The sequence below is a fragment of the Cetorhinus maximus genome, chromosome 17 (assembly GCF_964194155.1).
Source record: "Cetorhinus maximus chromosome 17, sCetMax3.hap1.1, whole genome shotgun sequence".
Lineage (NCBI taxonomy): Eukaryota > Metazoa > Chordata > Chondrichthyes > Lamniformes > Cetorhinidae > Cetorhinus > Cetorhinus maximus.
In genome coordinates, this window is record NC_135895.1 from 29,063,906 (window position 1) to 29,085,136 (window position 21,231).

Here is a 21,231-nt window from a genome sequence, read left to right on the forward strand (position 1 = left end):
TTAACTGTTTCTCTCTCCACGGAGGCTGCCAGACCTGCTGCATTTTTCCAGCATTTTCCGCTTTTACTTCAGATTTTCCAGCATCTTCAGCATTTTGCTTTCATATTACCCTGAACTCCTGGTTGCCTGTCTTTTTAATTCTCTGTCCCACTCCCACTCCCATCTAAGCCTCCTACACTGTCCCAATAGAGCTCATCAGAGCTTGAGGAACAGCACCCCACCAGTTGATTAGGCACTTTACAGACTTCTGGACTTAACATTGGTTTTAATAACTTCATTGCACCTATACTTTCAGACAGTAGTCACAGCCCTTCCTCTTCAGTCATTCCTCTCCTCCCCCTTTTCCTGAAAACTGTTGCCTTTTCATTTTCATGTTCTAATGAAATGTCACCAACCTGAAATGTTCACTCTCTGCACTGACCTTGTCAGACTTGTTGAGTCTTCCAGCATGTTCCGTTTTCATTCAACAGTATTTTTCTTTTGTTTGGGTATTTTACATGTTAGCTTTAGTTCATATTAATCTGCTATAGAAACAAACCATTTGCAACGTTAATTCTTGCAGATTGACAGATTGCGGAATAGAAGCATTTCAGTTCTGTCATGCTGAATTATTGAAGAAAAGATTTGAAAGTACAGTATATGATAATGCACAGGCACTAATAAGATGTTAATGCTTAAGATTACCCTCTAACCTCAAATGAAGTCTCAGCTTTAGGTCAGTGATAGCAGCCTTCTGTTTTAGAAGGACTTGAGCACGTAATCTTAGCTGACGTTTCGGTGCAGTTACTGAGGGAACCCTGCACCGTTGGAGGTGCCATTTTTAGATGAGAATTAAAACCGAGGTCCACCTGCCCTCTCAGGTGGTCATGGAGATTCTATGGCATTTTTTTGAAGAATAAAGGCTAACACATCTAACGCAAGCAACATCAATAAATGCTTAATTGGTCATTTATCTCACTGCTGTTTGTGGGACATTGCTATACACAGGTCCAGTGTTTCCCTCACATTTCAAAAATTACTTAATTGGCTGGGATGGACTTTGGTGAAAGGTGCTGTATAGATGTAGCTTCTTTCCTCCTTTCTTCTATGTGAGAACTGACTTCAAAATAATAGCTGTGCTATAAAATAATTCTCACTTTATAAATAACAATACAGGGTGCTCATATGTACAGGTTTGATGGAGATCTGAATTCCATAGAAACATTGGAAATTTGCATTAGCTACATTCATTAGGCAGCATATTATGGGGGTGGGGGTGGTTTGTGGGACACGATCAGATCACCTCACCCCCACCCCCCTCACTCCAACCCGCAGCCCTGGAAGCAAAGTCAGCGTATAGCTGTGAGCGGGTTAAATTGGTTCAGTGTGGGACTTACGCCCCTCACTGGGGAGGAAGTCCCACCCTCGGGAGCTGGCAGCCAATCGGATTGGCTGGCAGCTCCAGCAGTCCCAGCACCGCCATGAGCACATTAGTAGGCACTGCTGGGACCTCAAGCAGGCCCAAGAAGAAGGCCCATGGATCCTGGAGCAAGGTAAGCCCAGGGTTTTGGGCAGGGAACATTTGAAAAGTTTTGGGAGGGGGTCGGGGGTGGAAGTCAGTGTGATGGGTTTTACAGAGCAGGCAGGTAGGAAGAAAGGCGAGTACTATCTTAAGAGGAGATAGTACCCCCTTCCTTCCCGCCCTTTTCATAAGTTTTTTTAAAAAATGGCCTGCCCATGCCAATCATATTTTGGGGGTGAGCTCGGTGGTGGATGGGAAGATGGTTTTGTTGGCACCTGCCCTATTTTACATGTCACCCCCCACTGAAAACACGCCCCTTGCAGGCGCGCATAAATTCCAGCCCAATATCATGTTGTGAAGATTTAAAATAATACTACTTTATTCACTTACCATACTTTCAAAAAATACACTCTGAATTGGGTGCTTGGACCTCTGTGAACTGATTCTATCTTTTTGTTTTTAAGTGTTCCACTCCACATGTCACTGAGTCTTGCTACCACTTGAACTTATTCTTGAACTTATAAATAAACCTGACTAAAAGCAAATCACTGCGGATGCTGGAAACCTGAGATAAAAACAGAAAGTAGTGGAAGCACTCAGCAGGACGGGCAGCATCTGTGGAGAGAGAGAGAGAAATAGAGTTAACGCTTTGAGTGGAATATGACTCTTCAGAACAGAAGCATCTCCCTGCAGATGCTGTCAGACCTTCTGAGTGTTTCCAGAAATTTCTGTTTTTACTTTATATTAAATAAATCTGACTATTAATTTAAGCGTGCAAACATTCTGATGGGATGGCATGGCATATTCTGTCTTTCAAAGGATGAAGGAGAACAAGGTAGGTATCTCATTATCTTTGTGCCGCTATATATGGCAATTGTAGGAGGGCAATTGTTAATTTTTGCTACTCCCTGTACGGAACTGACGAGGGTACAGGTTTCAGATCAGAGCAGATTCAGCCTTTAATGGAAAACACTGTTTCAGACAGCAGAACCATTCAAAGAAGACTAAAACTGTAATGGCAGTTTTACGTTAAATAGTCTGCTTACTACATCATCTGTGTCTCTCTGATTTTTAATGATCTGAGTCAGGTTGTTTCTCAATCAATCACGTTTGAACTGAAATTAAGTTCAGCTTGATGTGGTCTCTCCTCGTAAGTTAAATTTGTAAACTGTGTAATTATTGTTTTCATGTTTCTTGGGAATGTGGAGAAGAGTAGGGGAGAAAATGATAAAACTTGTCAAAAAAAAAGAGTGCCTGTATCACGGGTCACCATGACACGTGTGTTTAGCAATTGTTAGATATATTTGGAAGAATCTTCTGGCAAAGAATCCCAAGTTTATGCCCCTATCATTATTAATGCAGCAATTTGCGGTGAGCAGGCGAAATGCTGTGAATTGGGGATTGCCACAAGTTGCTAGATGATTTTGTGCCCTCTGCCATTATAGCCTTGTGAAAACAGCAGCTTGCCCTCAACTTCTCCGCGAGTTTCAAGGAATTGCTCCATATGCACATGAATTACCAGTTAACTTCACCGCAGAAAGTTAAAACTGGCACCTAACAACATAACTACCTTCTACATTGATGGATTTGTGTTCTTGCAATGCCAGCCAACCTCTCCAGCCCAGAAAGGCAGCACTCAAAACTATGGACTCTCATTCCTACAGGCACTAAATTATTGTTAAGAGATTTGTAAATTTTAGATTTTTCTTACCATCTCTTTTTATCCCTCTCTCTCAATCCCAACTCTCTTTCCTTCACAATATTTCTTTTTCTGTACCTAATTTGGCTGTAATTCGTGTTATTTCCTTTTCCTGTTGTTCCTCTGTTTCCTTTGCAATTCTTAAATTTTGGTTAAGGAGATGGACTGCTTGGTCCCATCGTTCACCAAGGTCCCAGAAGCCCTCGCCATGCCATTAACACTTGCACATCCAGCCCCAAAACTATCAAGTAAGGAAACCAGTTCAACTAATGGGTCATGCCACGAGATGTCCCCACATCACCAAATCCTGGACGATTATTTAAGTTGCTTTGCACAGACCACAGGTGACCCAATGTGAGTTTGGTCTTAATTATATTTGGCAAACATGGCATGCCTGGTAGTTCACATGCTCGGTACTTAGGTGAGAGGTTACTGAGTTTAATATTTAAAAACTGTGGTAGAGACTGCAGGTACAAATGTCAAAAGAGACTGATAATTTAAACTTTGGGTTGCCAATTTTGCCACTCCACAGCTATAGAATTTGAATGCTAACACTAAATTAATTGCTTTCTCTTTATCAAAAGCAGTATTAGGGCATAGTGAAATTCCAATAGCAGGAATCTTTTTTTTTGACTGGCAGAAATTGCAGATGACACTGGACCCTTCAAGCCACTCCATGTGAAGAAATGGTCTAGAGATTGCAATCAAAATGAGCTAACAAAAGAACCAGTGTCTCATAATGGCAATTCGTTGATGTCATATGCTATTGCACATTACAACAGGCCAACAACTAATTGCTGTATCCTAGTTTGTTCCACTCAACATTATTTTGAGCCCACTTTTATTAATGTCAGCTGATACAATAGTTAACAAATGGGCAGGAGTTGTTAAGATATACCCATTATGAAGCCATAATTTGTGGGATTGAGTGACTTGGTCAATCTTTTTGGAATATTACTCTATTCAGAATTGAACTCCAACATAGAATGGTTGCTAAAATGCCTCTCACTGGTTGAAATCAATGTGGTAGAATGTGGCATGCATTAGTCACAGCCATAGAGGTCCTGGTGGGTTTCAGATACAAAGATAAGCAAAACATTAAGTAATGGGCCAAAGGCTATATCTAGAACAGTCTTCTGCTGAACCTCAAAAGGATTCCACAAAACTAAATAATAGAACAGGCTAGAAAAGACAGGGGACCCAAGTCAGACCCAGACTAGGGAAATGATTCATAAGTTTCTTGTTAAATGGTGACTGAGTCATTTGACACAATGTAGACAATGCGGACGTCCCAAAGTGCTTCCAGTCAATGAAGTACTTTTTAAGTGTAGTCATTGTTGTCATGTAGGAAATGCACACAGCAACCTCCCATAACAGCAATGTGATAATGACTGGATAACCTATTTTATCTTAACAATTATTCAGAACTAAACTGTGATTTCTGCTCATACATACCTTAAAGATGAATGGTGTAGGAACTAGAAAATTCACACTTGAGATGCTTACCTGTAGTTGAGGTTAAGCCATATTATTGATGAACAATAAAGGGAACTTTATTCTATATCTGGATTATATCTAATTTAGTGGTATTTGATTGTGAAACAAGATGTCCAAAATAGAAAGATGTCCCATTCCTGAGAACTGACATCCTTCATTTCACGAGCAAAAAATCCCCTTAAATAGTGTTGTTTGAAAAGTCTTTGGGCCACAGAATGCCTACAAAAATAATGGCCTGAGTTTCACTTACATAGTGTACAGCAGGACCCTGAAGGCAGCCTCAGGGTAGTGTTACTGTGTCTTGTTTATTCCTGCTGGAGACAGTGCCCTAAGTGACAGACATGATTGTATTATAGTCCAATCATTTCAACAATGAAAGGAACTAAACCTCTTGTAACTTTTTTTATTTATGTGCAAAACAGAACAAAGCTAATAGTTACAATTTAAACAAATGTGTAAGGCTTGACAGGTCTGTACCAGTGAGTTAGGAGTTCATTCTTGGGCCAGAAATGAACTCCCCCTGCCTATTTTTTCTTGTGTTTATACCATGGTAGATGTCGTCTAGATATCAAATAAAATTGCCCTCAGTGCATCAAAAAGTAGAAAGAAAAAGTTGAATAGACAGTCTTTCACAATCTTAAGTTGTGCTAAAGCACTCCACAATCAGTTAATTATTTTTTAAGTGTAGTAACTGTACACAACTTTAACTTAGGAAATACAGCAACCAATTTTCACATAGCAAGATCCCATAAACAGTAATGCCGAAGATCTTCTGGGTCATTGGAAACTGGACGTAACCCCCAAGATGCACTATGGGACTCTTCAGAAGTCTCGACACACTGACTCCATGGGAATTGCCTGGGATGTTTGAACTTCTGATGGGAAACTTCCCTGGCACTGTCCGAGAAGGTCTCCAATTACAGTTGGAGACTTCGGTTGGTTCCATCTTAACTTACCTGGATAGTTACCCAGGAAATGTTAGACAGAAAAATCCTAGTCTCACTCCTGGGTAACTATACATTGGCCCTTCAATCGCTCACACTGACCTCCATGACCACCCCCCCACCCTTCACCCCTAACCCGACTGCACCACCAGACCCTCCCCAATCTGACCTGACCTCACCATCTGACTCCCTCCCTTCAGACCCGACCCGACCTGACCCAACCGTAGACCCCTACCTCCCTACTCACCAGCCACCCTACCCACCTGCCTCTTTGCCACCCTACCCCCTTACCTTCTTGCCTCACCCAATCGCTTATTCATTGATACACGAGCACACTGAAAAGCTATTTAAGTGTCCTGGCTGTTCAGTGTGTTAGTGAACACTTATCATCATATGGCAGCTAGTGCCATAAAAAGAGGACATGGCTTGTCTTCTCCTGACGATCCAGTGCTACCAGGAAGCAGTTCACTTTCAGGTATGCTCCGCAGTTCTGGAGAAGCCGGGATTGGAAGTCCCAACCAGAAATGCGGATCTCCGGCATGGTGCAAAAAAATAGGAGCGGTGTGGCAATCCGACAATGATTGCCAGTCCTCGGAAGATTTGAGCCAACCTGTTTTAGTCATGCTGGTTGAGGGATAAATATTGGCCAGAGCATTGAAGAGAACTCCCAAGTTCTTCTTTGTCATGGGACCTTTAAAGTCCATCTGAGAGGACAGAGGTTATTCAAAAGAAAAAGGGTATCTCCAACAGAGCACCAGTCCTTCAGTATTGTAGTACTGTCAGCTGGATTGTGTGCTCAAATCTCTGGGGTGGGACTTAAAACATCAGCTACAAGAAAGTACTTCAGTGCAATTTTTCAGTTCCCACAGCAGCCATATTTAAGACCTGACTGTATCGATTTCCAAAGATTGTTGGATAATGACCACTTCATGCAACTTTTTCCATAAGACATTTCTAACTTAATCACCTCAATTGTTAAAAAAATAAGAACTTATGCATTTTGAGCAATGGCATATTTAAAAAAAAATTCAAAGAGATTTGGATCAATTAAACAGGCTAATGAGTGACAAGTAAAATTTAAAATAAATAAATGCCAGATTATGGGTTTCTGGAATAGAATAAAGAGGAAAAGGATGACTGCCAGCCCAGATAGAAAAAATGTATATAGCACTTCTTAAATCTTCAGGACATCCTAAAGTGTTTCACATAATTAACTACTTTTTAAATATAAGCATTGCTGCTGTTTGGCAAATACACCAACTAATTTGTGCATATGCCTCAAAAAGCAAATGACCAGTTTACTTTTTTGATGGTGTTGGTTAAGGAAAAGATGTTGACCAGGTTATAGTTATAAGGAAGGAATCTTAGAATTGGAATTTATTTTGGGAGGATCTGTTACTGGACTGCTGCTGTGTGGTTTAGATTAATTCACTAGGTGCAGCACTGGTGGAAGCTTGGAAGTAGGAGTTATGCCATGTTCATGGGATAAGAAAGTTGAGTACATTCTAGATACTATAATAACTTATTGTGTTTAAAAATTCCCCTCATCATGCCTTTGGTTTTTTTTGCCAATTACCTTAAATTAGCATCCCCTGGTTAATTACTTTTCTGCCACTGGAAACATTTCTCCTTATTTCCCCTGCTTAAACCTGGCATGATTCTGAATACTTCTATTAAAGCACCCCTTAACTTGTTCTGCTCTAAAGGTAAAAAACACAGCTTCTCTTGTGTCTTCACGTAACGGAAGTCTTTTGTCTCAGGTACAATTCTGGTAAATTTTCTGTGCACCCTATCTAAGGTTTTGACATGCTTCCTAAATTGTGGTGTCCTGGATTGTCTACAATACTCCAAATGAGGCCTAACCAGTGGTTTTTAAAGCTGTAGCATAATTACTTTTGCACTCCATGTTTCTGTTTATAAAGCCAAGAATCCTGTATGCTACATTGGTGTTTTGAGTAATGTTATCGGGAGTAAACATCATTCTTCCATTAAATGGCTGCTTACATTGTGTGCATGGAGCATTCTGTTATGTAATGATTGCTGTACATCATGCATGAAACATTCATTTTCAAATGCCTGAAAAAAATGAATAATAGAGGAGGAGGTGTAGAGGAATTGGATAGGGTAAAAATAAATGAAGAGGAGGTACTTAAAGGTTGGCAGTGCTCCAAGCAGAAGTCACCAGGTTTGGATGGGATGCATCCTAGTTTGCTGAGGGAAGACAGGTTGAAGCTAGCAAAGGCTTTGACCACAACTTTCCAATCCCCTTTAGACATAGAGTAATGCCATGGAATTGAAGGATTGTAAATGTTATGCCTCAGTTCAGAAGAAGTGAGGCGGGATAAAGCCGGTATCTACAGACCAGTCACTCAAATGTCTGTCGTGAAGGAACTGTTAATGGTACTTGTAAAAAAATGGCTTACTATGGGCTGGATTTTGTGGTCAGTAATGAACAAATGCTGCCAGCTGTTTGTTACACATATCCTTGCCCAAATACTTCTTGTGAGATTTTGCACTGGAAGTTCATGTCAGCTAACTATCCAAAAAGCAGTGAGTCCTCTCCATGGCATCTGGAACCCATGTGGGGAGCGCAGGCAACACTGTATTTTCTTAACCAATCAGACTGAGCAATCATTTATACAGAATATGAACTATAAAGTGTAAGTTAGAATAATGAATACAATGGCAAATCATATACAAAAAGTGAGATATAGCGAGGGAAAGAAAGATTGGATTAAGGGAGGAAAAAATAATTTAATCTTTTGTTTTTTACATCACCAACAGTTAAAATCTGAAGGAATGAAACTCCATACTGTTTATAAAGTTAATTTTCAGTGTCAGGAAGGTTGTAGGAAATTAAGGCTTATCTCACTGATAAAATTTTACTTATACTTGAATGGTCAAGCCCTAACATTTTCTCGTGAGCTAGTGCGTATATACTGCATAAGCACAACACCTATGCGCCATGTATTTCAATGCTGAGCTTTTCAACGAGATAACATAATTATGCTGCTTTATTAGGAGCTGGATGATGACCTCCTGATTTCTGCATTTAACTGCGCATGTGCGGGTGCCTGAAGTTGCTGTCTGATTTACACGTTAATACTGTAAGCCCTGTTTAGCACCACAATTATTTCCATCATGAAATACACCCAATTATGTTATGATATACTGGGGAAGTACAATGTCCTCCATCATGCTGTGAAACCACCAAAAAGTATTTAGTGCAGCAATATTTGTGAATGATGAATAATCAAAACCTATTGAGTACACATCATGGCCTAGGTCCATTTATTTGGCAGGTGTTTACCATCTGCCAGGTTCTGGAGGAAGCAAAAGTGATTCTGAAAAAGTGTTTGGAGTTTTGGAATAAAAAAGACTGTTTTCAAAGTATTAACAGAAATAGCCATGCCAGGTATGCTTTCAGGGTCTAAACAGTCAGACAGTTAAATCCTAACAAATGACAGAATGTTATACTTGAATCAGGATTTCCAAATACTGCAAATGAAAATCCCATTTTTTAAATTTTTCTACTGCAGCACATTTAATCATTCATGCATGAATTCTGTTTAAACAAAACCAGTAGAAATCATCAAACAAACGAGTATTTTTCATAAAAAGAGGCTGGTGTCTCTAAAATGTGTGGCAGCCCACGCAGCCATGGACTGAATAAATTTAGGAACGGAAAAAGGTTAATTGAGGAACATGTTGTTCTTGCATAAGGATTTAATTGGGAAATGTTATTCTTGGATCATAAAACTTGTAAAATAAGAGTGAATTAAAATGATTTGGTCCATAAAAGTTGAAGAGCCATTTACTGAAAGGATTCTAAGAAAAGTCCCAATATGCATTCCAAAGTAACTATTGTATCCCACACATTTGAAACTTCAAATATGCTCAGAAGTATAGAACTGTATTCTTATTAGGCTAACCCACATGCACAAACAGGATAATTACTAACAATTAAAATACAATCAGAAGAGAGAGACTGTTAAAGTGGACTATGCTCCACTTCCCTCCGAGATTGAAAAAAGTGTTTAAAAATCTGCAGTGGCTCACATCAGGTTAAAACAATGTGTGGTGTCTGATTTGGCCCATTTAATTCTGAAGCACAGTGGACATATTCTTTGCTTCACTGACCCTCTATCCAGCTCTACCTGTCCCACTGCCCCCCCGCCCCACCTTAAACCAGTTTATATTTCACCTCTTTTCTATTTTTCCTTAGTTCTGTTGAAGAGTCATACGGACTCGAAACGTTAACTGTGCTCCTCTCAGCAGATGCTGTCTGACCTGCTGAGTTTTTCCAGGTATTTTTGTTTTTATTCTTTGCTTCAGCGGCTTTAAAAACACCAATCTGGCCCTCAACAAACATGACTTACCAGTCAGAATGTTAGAATTTAATGATGTGGAAGTTCAGAAAAGCAACCTTGGAGAAATTCAAACTTCCAAGCCAAAGCTAGTGCACATTAAGTAGAATATTGGTGGAAACAGGTGAATTTTATATTCTGGTATCCTCCCAATGCCAGCAATGTGCCAAGGGTGCATTTATCGTTCTGTAGTGTATCTTTTGTAGTGTTATAGACTGTTGTTTATGATCTTTAGCTGTACAAGAAGTAGGGATATATTACAGGCCAGGAACGTGCAGTCCTGGTGCAGAGACCCAACCACTGGCAGCAAATGTTGGTAAATCACAGTACGATTACTCTTGGTCGATGTAAGGAGCATGCATGTGTCAAATGTACAACATTTATATATAAAAGTGGCGAAGTTGGATAGCACCAGCCCGCCACCATGATGATGGTGCAAGGTAGGATTGCTGAGGTCGAAAGGTGGCCCGAGGTCTGATTGAAATTGGGCCTGGCATGGGCCATCATTTCAATTAGACCGGCAAGTCATGGGCGCCTGCTGCATGTTCCCAGGCAGCTCACTAGAGAAACTGAATTTTGGGCCAGTACATCTACAGAAGAGGCTGTCAGGTAGGTCCTGAGAAAGAGGGTGGAGGAGAGGATCATAGGATCATGCAAGGTGGGTGGGGGGGCAATTGGATAGGAGGAAAAATTATTGGCAAGTGGCTGAGTGAGGGCTGGCAATGTTTTTGGAATTGCTGTGGATTTGGGAGTATGCCTGCACCTCCCCTCTCCCTATGTGTCTGTGTAAAAAAAAAATTGAAACATCTTATTGATGGATTTCCTGTTAGGCTACAATTCAGACAGCTGAATCATATGCCCAGGGCAGTTTAATTTCAGGAAGAGATCCTGAAACCAGAGGCTTAATACATGTTTCAGGCACAGGCCCTGGCACCTATAATTCAGCCTTTACCAATATGATGGGCAGTGCATTTCTGGCACAGAACACTGCCTGCCATTTTGGATGCCAAGATACTTGTTTTACAGCTGTTAAACAAGCACAGCATCAACAAATTTCTTGGCCAAAAGTTGTCTTGACCCTTATAGGAGGAATTGATTTTATACAGAGTTACTTTAGGAATATAGGAACAGGAGTAGGACATTCAGCCCTTCATACCTGTTCTGTCAATTAATTAGATCATGGCTGATCTGTTTCTTAACTTCATTTACCTGTCTTCACTCCATATCCCTTGTTACTCCTATCTAACAAAAGCTTTACTGACTGCATCCTGGAAAATTTAAATTGGCCCAGCATCTGTAGCCTTTAGGGGAGAAGGTTTCAGATTTCCACTATCCTTTATGTGGGCAAAGTCCTTTCTGAATACTGTCCTACACAATGTAGCTCTGATTTTAAAATTGTTACCCCTTGTTCCGAATTTCTCCATCACAGGAAATAATTTCTCCCGTATTAACCCTGTCAAGTCCTTTTATAATTTTAAGTGCCTCAATTAGATCACCCCTCAATCTTTATCCTACTCTCTGTCCCCAACCTCCCAACCAATTGCCAACCAATATTGTCGGGTCACCTTCCATTCCACATCTCAGAGGCTTGAGGTCGAGGAACCTGAATGACTGTCTGCCACCTGGGGCCCAACCTTATCAGTTCTGAAAAGTAAGAAGATTTCTATTTGTATTTGTGATGTGCTTTCTCCGAAAGCTGATCTTGCTGACAAATTAATGCCCCTTCAACTTTTTTGGAAATAATGTTGAGTATTTTGTAAACTTTAAGTGAATATAAAAAGTAACTGAAATTCATAGCTTTTTTCTAGATAATACTATGTGGTTTGAATTGTGTTTTATCCATTCAGCTTTTTTTAATCATGTATGCAATCATTTAGAACTGTGTAAAACGTAAGTGATAAACTGTTGCTTGCTCAATTGATATTATATTTTTCTCCTTGCCAGTTCCTTCCACCCAAATGTTCAGCAGTTGAAAGGACCAATGGGCAGCAGGTCACAGAGATCACAAAAAATTGGAATAAAAGTGACCATGTGCATTTACAAATTGCAACTGGAGTTTAAGGAGATAATCAAAATTAACTATTCTAACTGTCCTTGACAGGGATTAATTCCAACACAAGACTTACAGATTTTGTACTCAAGTCATTGAATCATAGTTAAGTTAACCTAAGAGGCTTGGACTAATAATGTAGACAACATGAGTTCCAATCTCATGATGACAGTATGAGAATTTGAATTCAGTTTTTAAAATGTTCCAGTAAAATGCTAGCATCAGTACAAGTGACCATGAAGTTGTCAGACTGTTATACAAACCCAACTTGGTTATTCATGCCCTTTGGAAAGGAAACCTACAGACTTTACCCAGTTTGGCCGATCTGCAACTCGAGCCCCACACTAATGTGGCCGACTCTTAACTAGTCTCTGAAGTGACCGAGCAAACCATTCAGTTCAAGAGGGCAGCCCACCACCATATTTTCAGGGAAATTAGGGCTGGGGCAATAAATGCTGGTCTTGCCAACAATACCCATGTCCTGACAATGAATTTAATAGCAAAACTTGGTTGCAACCGCATGAATTGTGTTTCAGCAGTTTAAAGGTTTGGAGTATACTTGCTTGCCTGTAGAACAAGTTCAGTGCTGTTAGCTGGCCCTCACAGCATAATGGTTCCTGAAATCATTTTTGGTGCTTATCCAATGCATTAATACTTTAAAAAAATAATAATATTGAGTGGTAAAGTTGCTCACAATACACAAATCTATTTTTATGAAAGAAGGTGGAATGTTAAATGGGCTATGTCAAATTATAATTCCATCTCCTTGAGTTACAAAGGGCCTGGGAGTTTTGGCCAATTGTTATTTAAGTGCTGTCCCAATATGGAGCACAGATTGTTTGTGATTCATAGCCTAGAAGTTACTATTTGCAGTGCGAATGTACAAATGTGCAACAAATTAATTTGACAGTCCATTGCCCACTATTTTAACTCACATTAGCCCAAGGCTGACATTAAAATAATGCATAGAGTAATGTCGTAAGAATGTATTTATTGTTCATACACCACTGGGTTAAAAATTCTGGTGTGCATGCCAAGGAGAGGTTTTTCCTCACTACTGCAAACAGTAATTTTCAGGCTTGTGTGCTGAACCAATAACCACAGTTGTAAGAGTTATGCCCGCTAGAATGAATGAAGAATAAGCATATGCCTGAGATATATTCCTCTTGGAAACTTTTATTTAGTTAACCCTGACAACATTGTAAATTATGGACTTTTTATCACACTATTCTTCACCCTTATGAGAGCTAGTATTTTAAAGTTACATCATTTTTGCACCAAATTCTGTGAATACTTATACATGTTTAGAAAACTACAAAACGCGCCCAATAGTCGAAAGATAAAAACTGTCTGAGAATCTACTTTAAAAAAGGGAATTACATTGGCGGAGTGCAATTATTTTTTTATTAAGTAGAGTTTTGGCACACTTAGCAAACCAGAAGATAGACTCTTTCCCAAATATGTACATAACTGTGTTTACGTAATTCCATGTGGTGACTGTGATGCATCTACATAGGAGAGTCAAAGAAGGAATTCCACAAAAAGTTATATCAACATAGTGTCGGAATTAAAGAAGATACCACAGGTTCCTAACTGTTAAAGTGCAGACTCACATAAAAAGAGACGTAAGGAAGAGGGGAAGGATATGATCTGCAGAAGCCTGACCAGGACCCACATCAAAAACAGTAACAGCAGACTGTAATCCTGAGGGAAACTGCACAAAAGAGCTCTCATTACCTAACTTACATTACATATACAATAAAACGGGGTGCCCAGCCGAAATGCTAATAGAAGGCTCGAGAATTAAATGTCAATGTAAAACCAGCGGTTCCTTGAAACTGACCAGAAGGCTCAAGTTAACTTGAGTCAGTCAGCTGAAACAGCCTGCAAGAATGTTCACACAGTACTGAAGGTCGTAGCGTGGAAACCCATGTTTTCATTGAGTTTTTTTGAAGTGCATTGGGAAAGTGAATGACTATACTCATGCGGCAGTTGTAAGATTCTGAGTGCTAAGCAAGCTGAAGTGCTTTATTTGCTGATTTCCTGGAAAATCAGTTATGGAGGCCCAAAGCCTACAATGCACTCAAGGTGCTCAGTGCCTCAATGCAGTCTGCAAAGAGCAAAGGGAACTGGGAGAACAAGGTTTGTACTAGGTCGATTAGGCCCCTAATTTGAATGCAAATGGGGTGGCGATTGATTTTTTTTAAAAAAAAAGATAATCTGCCCATTGCCTCACTGATATACCCTCGTAGTGCCTGTACTACTTGATAGACCAATGTGCCCTGTGCCCCCCCCTCCATCCATGCCCAGTGACCATCCCACTCCCCATCTCCTCCCCCCCCCCCCCCACCTTTACACCAGGAGAGTGGGCGATGTATATCTGATATGCCGACACCTGACATTGTAGCATTAAAGCTCTCAATGTGCTGTGAGAAAGGCTTTATTTGACAAAGCTTATCAATTTGAATGCCAACAGATGTAGCACCTATACAGTGCTGACTAAATAAAGATGTGTGGCTAACAGAACTAGATCTTGCTGCTGGATAAATCTCCCATTCTGCATAATGAAGCCCGAAAAAGAAAGCGGAAAGAAAGACTTGCATTTATGTAGTGCCTTTCATGATCACCAGATTTCTCAAAGCACTTAATAGCCAGTGAAGTAATTTTAAAGTGTTGTCACTTCTGGAAGAAACTTGGCAGCCAATTTGCGCACAGCAAACTCCCACAAACAGTAATGGGACAATAACAAGATAATGTGTTAGTTTGTGATGTTGATTTAGGGATAAATATTGCCCAGGACTCCCCTACTCTGCTTTGAAATAGTGCCATGGGTTCTTTTACATCCACCCACACAGGGCCTCAGTTTAACATTTCATTTGAAAGACTGCACCCCTGACAGTGCAGCACACCCTCAGTACTGCACTGGAATGTCACTCTTGATTTTTATGCTCCAGCCTGGAGTGGGACTTGAACCTTGTGACTCAGAGGCTAGAATGCGACCAACTGAGCCACAGCAGACACACTGGGCAGAATTTAATCCAGGTGACCGGGGTCTCGCCTGCCACTGGCATGAGCCCTGCATTGCCTCTGTTGGGTAAGGCCCAATGTATTAAGTGTCGGTCAGGCACTTAAGTGGCCAGTGATGGGTCTCCCCCGGGATCAAAGACCCCTGGAGGGAAAATCCTGCGCCCCCCCCACCCCCCCGAGAGTTGCCAGCCAATCATAGACTAGGAATTTCTCATTACCGTTGGTGGCACGGGGCAGTGGTGATAGCTCCCGGCAGTGCACCTACCAGAAGCCCAGGATCAGCAAGGGACCCTGAGGGTAGTGAGGATGGTTGCTGGCTATGGTGACTCCCAGCGGGCCCTCACCCTTCCTGATGCTCGGTCCCTCAATCAGGCTTTCAGGGTTTTGCTTTTCAGGCACCCCATGTGGCAACTTCCCCACCTGCCACTGGTTAAATATAAGTGGTAGCAGGAGGAGGCATTAATCGACCACTTAGGGGACCTCAATTGGCTTTGGGGCAGGAGGCTGTCTACGCGCCTTCCCCCTCCAGACATGATTGGGGCAGAGGCAGGAAGGTTCCCCACCCCACACCTTCTGGTCCGATTAAATGCCCCCCCACCTTCAAACTTGCCTCAGGGGAGGGCATGAAATTCTGCCCATCCTGTGCACGTGTACAAACGCTCCTCAATCGGTAGATTTTAGTTTAGAGGATCTGCTCTCCACTGACGTTTAAGTTTAAAAAAAAGTCATTGATTTTTCTCTGCCACCCCCTTTTATGCAGCTGAAGCTGCATTCTTTGCAAGAGGGAGACCCTCTTCCTCAAAAAGAGCCACTTTACTTAACCCCACCTCTTACTGTGGGACCTCATTAATGAACGAGGCAGCTTTGCCCAACTTGTCTTGACACCCATATTTTCTGACAGTCATGGTCACCCCTGACATATTAAATAGTGTCTCCCCGTAAAGGAGAGCATCAAGCTTTAGCTGTTGTTGGCAGGCCAGGCATTGTGACGAACAACCTGTCAGGATGTAGGTCTGTTACCCTGAAACCATTTTCCATGTGCATGGAGTCTAGACTAAATGAAAGACAGTCTTGAAATTCAGTGCAGCCTGATCCTGCACCTCGTGGAAAATTCAATGGAAAATCCTGGGCTGAGTGCTTGCAATAGTTGGACAAGCACTAATGGTGGGTGAGGACTTGTAAAAAAAAATGTCACCCCGTAACTTAGTGCCATTTGATAGATGTATTTGTAACATGCTCACACTGCCTTCCCTGCCCCCCCCACCCCCCTCCCACCATCCCACTAAAATTTCAGAGTAAGACACTCTCATTGTTCTCCCATTGACTTCCTCAATTCTACACTGACTATCTGTAGACACTGAGGAGAATAACATAATGCCAGACCAGAACTTGCTGCTTAGAGTTTCAGAAGTATGATGCAGGTGATTATTTCCCCTCTGTTTTACCCCATGGGAAAGTCATTGGTCTCTGAATAGTACTTCTTCTACAGTGATGTGGCTGAGGTTTGCATCTATTTATAGCCCACTATTCTGCCTTGTGTATATTGGAGCTCTCAGTGGATTGTTGACTATTTTTCTGTATTTGTCTCTCTGATGTTCACCCCTTTGAGTAGAAGAACATGTAAGTTTCTTCTTGACTGCTGCGAATGTCACTTTTGATTCACTGACAGGAAGCGTACTTCTTTAGTTCAGGACTATTTCTGGTGACCACACCCCTTCCTCAAGCTGTAGCCGGCCTTGCAGTCTGGTGTTTTGTGGGACTAGGCTGGCTACTGCAGAACTGGATTCGAGCTGCATTCAGTCAAAACTGTATTCTTAGACAGTTGGATCAAGGTCTGCACTGTAGAACTGCATTGCTCTTAAATGAGTCCAGATTCTGTATAGTAAAATTATTAGCCTCGAACTAGGCAGGTAGAATTGTTGATTCTGAGCAGAATTAAGATGAATATCATATAATTGTATTGGCTGTGAGGTATATCAAGCATTAGAGTTATACTCGCATTCTACTGTGTACATTCACTTGAAGAAAGTGTTCGGCTTTAACTTTCTACACCGTGGATTCTGTGTGCACTCCATTAGGCCAGACTGAATATGAGAAAGGTGTTTTCACTTGGAATCAGTCCATGCTGGATGAAGACTGCGTTATGTTGACCTTAAATTGTATACATTGTGGATGGTAAAGTATGTCAAACCTGGATATGAGTGCAAAGTAAGAGAGGACTGTCATAGTGAAGTATGTTGGAGTTCCAACGTGATGGGATGGGAGGTGGGATGGGGGCCTGTAAAATGGTGAGGGAAGGCAAGGGGTGGAGTGCCTGTGGTCTTCCTGCCACCATGCCATCTTGCCAGGGACAGAGCAGGTGGTGGAGACCCTCCTGCCCAGTAGGGTTGCCAATTCTGGCTGGACATATTCTGGGAGACGTTAGTGGAAGTCACATCATGGAACCTGGCAGCATAGTGCGAGCGGGTTTTAGGTTTGAGTCGGCCACTAACAGAGATACATAAATACAAATCTTGCCCCACCTCCTCTTACTGCTGTCAATGCACAATGACTCAGGGGGAGAGAGAAACTGGTAACATCAGCAACAAAGGAACCTCAATCTCATCTGAGCTACTTATCCTCTGTATCCAGCCACTGCTCTCACCCTGTACCTCGACTTCCGGCGTTTCACTTTCCAAGTGAAGTCACTGCACCCACCCCTCCAGTCCCTCACAGCCGGTCGCAGTGTCCTCTGGGAGTTATTGTCTGTTTGTCGCCCAGTTCCCCCGTCCGCTCCACGCAGAGATAGAGAAGCCACGTTTCCCAGCTGGTGTGACTGCGACTTTCCTTCCTGGCTTTGGGTGGGTGGATGGGGGGCACTGGGGTGTGATGATACTTGTGGAGCAAACTGGCCCAACTCAAAATCCTGGAACTCCCTCCCTAACAGCACTGTGGATGTACCTACACCACATGGACTGCAGCGGTTCAAGAAGGCAGCTCACCACCACCTTCTCAAGGGCAACTAGGGATGGGCAATAAGTGCTGGCCCAGCCAACAAAGCCCACATCCCGTGAATGAATTAAAAAAAAACTCAATGGCCTTCACGTAAAATATTGTTTTAAAATCTACAGGAAGGTTTTCTTTGGCATCAGGAGATTGAAGCTGACTCCAGGAGACTCCTGGCCATTCCAGGAGGGTTGGCAACCCTAATTCCCAGATGTCAATTGAGCCACTTAAGGGGCCAATTAAGGGCCTCTTCCCGCTGTCACTGACCTTTTACCAGTGGCAGTGGGGTTGGGGGGGTACCTCTCTGCCAGGTAGAAAGATCACCAGGTAAACCTTGACAGCCTTCCTGTGGGCTCAGGGAGGGCGGTGCCCTCCTATTTGGGCACTCTTTATCCCGCAGAGGGGCTCCCCACATCAATGGCCACTACCACAGCAACGTAGCATCTGCCCTCACCAATCCCTTCCCACCAGCTGTCTATGACCAGCCTGACTGACTGGCCCTGGTGACCCTAAACTCCAGTTTCCTTGCTGGGAGGCTGATGACCTTCTATGGTGTCCTAATTTTCCAGACACAGCCCTAGCAGCGGCCACTGCTCCCAATGGTTGAGCTGCCGGCCCTTCATTAGACCTGCAACCTTTTGGGGCAGCACTGACAGTAGCCACTGATGAGATGCGGCTCTGGGCCCACAGACCACTGAAGTGGGATTGCCCCCAACCCCCCTGCCCCCACCCACCCCTTCCCAACCCCCACCCCCGGTTTCAGGCCTATCAGCAGGATCCCATTGCAAGATGAAAGTCCAGTCCAATGTTTCATTATTCTACCCTTTCCCTGACTATATTCTTCTCCCTTCTTTTGTGATGCCAAGTTTCTAATTGACAATTTTCCCACAGATGGTGTACAATAAAAACAAAGATTTGCATTCATGTAGTCCCTTTCACAGCCTCAGGAAGCCCCAAGCGCTTTACAACCAAGAAAGTACTTTGTAATCACTGTGGTAATGTACTCATCCTAGAATGCATCAGTTTTAAAAGCAATGGAAGATATTGCAATTAATTCTCCCTCTCTCCCTCTCTTTCTCTCTCTCCATTTCTCAAAGCTACAGGAACCACTATTCATATTGAAATTGGGCATTTTTTTTTCCTTCATGAATGCTTTAACTGATTTTAATTTAGCTATGTTTTGGTAACACTTTATTCTATTGCTCTGATTCTGAGAGGCCTCACTTGGGATGAGTGCAAGTCATGAAACTGATAGGCAGGGTAGTGCTCTTGATTTCCAACTCTGCACATTTTGTGGTTAAAAAAAATGCCTTGGTTCTGGAGGATGCACTGAAGGCCATTACATGCCTCTATATATTGACGTGTTGGTCCTTCACTGCATCTTATGGCTTTTCACTGCCTCTTTGTGGTTGTGCATTTTAAATGAACTCAGTAATATGTGGAGGTCATCCTGTTGATGGACTCTAATGTGTCTTTCAGCTAAACTGTCAACAATGAACATAACTAGATGCTGGATTTTCAGTTGTGAAAAGCATCACATTGCACCAAAAATGTAAGCATTGTTAAAATAGCAAGCAGTGTCCATCACAGCTGACAGAAGCCTGCGCCTCAATCAAAGCTCACTACCCCATTATTGCTGAATATTACAGCAACTGTGGTAACCACAAGAAGCAGCTCTTTCAGGCATCTCAGAAAAAACCTGGATAAAGGAATCTCACATGCTCATTTTCCATCACCCTCCAGCTCAAAATTCCTTGCACTGTATCATGCTGGAAGTACGAGCTTAAAACAGGGCATCTGGGACCTTAGTGAACAGTACTCAAGCCATTGTTTGTTTTGAATCTTCAGACACATGAATTTTCCCTTTGGGGAATAGTGGTGGAAGGATTAGCAGGCTGGTTATCAACCTGTTAATTGACACAATTGACACAACATGACACAAACACTTTTTCCATGGCCAACGAGTCCTGGAGTGGGATTTGAACCCAGAGCTTCTGGCTTAGAGGCAAGGGCACTACCTACTGAGCCACAAGATTTACTCCTCAAATAACACAAATCTCAAGGTTTGAAAATGAAATAGGAATGATTGAAAAGGAGGGTGAATCATTGTTAAATCAGGTACAGAAAAAGAAATAGAGAGGGCAAGAAAAATTGGATTGAGAGTGAGAGATAAGAGACAGAAGAGAAGAAACTATTTTTAAAATGTTTAAAATGTCTAACTACAATTGACCTCATGCAGCAATGAGTCTTAACTGTTTAAATTGTTGTCTTTCTGGGCTGGGGAGATTGTTATTGCTATGCCAATCAATCGTCATGTAGTTATAAGGGTACTTACGCTATTGATTATGAGTCCTAACTTTCTGTTGTGAGTTTAATGGACAACTAATTGTGCAAATCCAACAAATTCTTTAAAATGACAGAGCAGCTGAGGGAGAGATGTTGTTTTATGTGTAAGTTCACTAGCAAGCTCTGAAGATACGCAGCTTAGCATTTTCTCTTCACCTCTTCGGGGAGAATTTTACGGGGGCAGGCCAATTAAGGCCCGCCCAGCGTGACGTGCGCGTGAAAGAGCGCGGAAATCTCCCGGAGGCATGGAGCTGCCTCAGGGAGTTTATATTCAATTTGAAACATCAAAATAAAAGAAGTCAAAAATCATTTATGCATGTCCCCCTCATGTGACAGTGTCACATGAGCTGGGACATGTTTATCAAATGTTTAAAAAATATTTATTAACTTAATAAACCCTTCATGAAAGCTCATCCCGCCCGTGGATGAGGTTTCATGAAAAATGCGAAGGCCGCCTGGGCTCTTCACCTGCCCGCCAACCTTAAGGTTGGATGGACAGCCCTGTCAATTTGGTTAATTGGCTTATTAATGGCCTTAACAGGCCTTTGACAGTTTGGCGGGTGCGCAGCTGACTCCGGTGCGCGCCCGCCGAATGAAAGATCGGAATGACGCGGGGTGACGTCGGCGTGTGGGGCCCACCCCCGCATGCTGAACAGAAAATTCTGGCTGGCTGATTTATGCATTAATAATGGTGCATGTTGTTAACACACTGTTAATTTTCCAACAAGATTTGGCCCAATGTGAAAGAGCAGTGAAAACACTACTTTCGTTTATATCGCTGTATCCTTCATGTAAACCTGGAGTTAATACACTTG

General features: G+C 42.1%; 1 protein-coding gene across 1 annotated transcript in view; it reads left to right on the forward strand.

The window, feature by feature from the left end:
- The window catches only part of artn (artemin), a 68,984-nt gene that overhangs the window by 31,045 nt on the left and 16,708 nt on the right, over nt 1-21,231 (forward strand). The gene's annotated exons all lie outside the window — the stretch shown is intronic.